Source organism: Ipomoea triloba, chromosome 6, assembly GCF_003576645.1.
Source record: "Ipomoea triloba cultivar NCNSP0323 chromosome 6, ASM357664v1".
In the NCBI taxonomy this organism is placed as follows: Eukaryota; Viridiplantae; Streptophyta; class Magnoliopsida; order Solanales; family Convolvulaceae; genus Ipomoea; species Ipomoea triloba.
This window is the reverse complement of record NC_044921.1, coordinates 7,620,617-7,621,849: the sequence shown is the minus strand read 5'-3', so window position 1 is coordinate 7,621,849 and position 1,233 is coordinate 7,620,617.

Below are 1,233 nucleotides of genomic sequence, written 5' to 3'. Positions count from 1 at the left end.
TCTGCATTAAAAGACAACTTGAGCTTCAGATATAGTACCTCTGTCACGTGTCTATATACATCACATCATGTATGTGTATATATATATATTCAGATGTACGTGCGTATATATACACCATATATGCATGCAGCCAGGAGAAAATTATAAAATTCCATTCTCTCACTTATCATTACCTTAAAACTTTTGTTAAAAAGTAAATTAAGAATGTATCTCAACAATCTTAAATTTCTCAAAGAAATGAATTGTTAAATTTATCATCAATTGTTATACAGTAGACCATAGTCTATATAGCGTTATGTAGATCATAATTTTCAAATGAAACTATAGTAGAACTAAAATGATACGTTGTTATAATGAAATTAATGTGTAGAAAATGAAACTAAAAATCAAAATAATATTATTAAAATGAAACTGAAAAATAATTAGAATGATACTTACTTCATAGTCTACGCTAATTCATAGAACCTGATTTACAATAAAATTTGCAATTTATCATCAACCAATTGAATTATATTAGGGGATAAATATGACTTGATTCGTAAGAAACATCGGGACGGGGCAATCAATTTTGTTCTTGATCATAATGGTGAGCCAACGACATCAATTGACCAAGTTGGTGCCCTATTTGTCAATCATTTCCAGCAGCTGTTTGGACAGGCAAGGGACCGTAGAAGCTGTGACCGGGATTTTTTCCTAAATGGACCGAGTTTAAATAATGATCATCATTCTTCACTTGAGGCACCTATTTCAGAAACGGAAATCAAAGAGGCCTTATTTGATATTAATGATGAAAAATCACCAGGGCCAGATGGATATTCATCAGCGTTTTTCAAGAAAAATTGGAGATTTCTCAAGGAAGAAATAATCGGTGCCGTCATGGAATTCTTCAGAACTGGCATTCTGCTCAAGCAATTGAATCATACAGTTGTTGCATTGATTCCCAAGAAGTTACAAGCCCAATTTGTGGGGGATTTTAGACCAATCTCTTGCTGCAATGTTTTCTATAAAATCATTGCGAAAATCCTTGCAAAGAGATTGAGTGATGTGTTACCATCTATCATTGATCCAGCTCAAGGGGCCTTTGTGGGAGGAAGAAATATGTCAGACAACATTTTCCTTGCACAAGAATTAATTCGTGGCTACTTTAGGAAGAGGATTTCCCCAAGATGCATGATTAAAGTTGATCTCAAAAAGGCATATGACACCATTGATTGGGATTTCATTAAGGAGGCG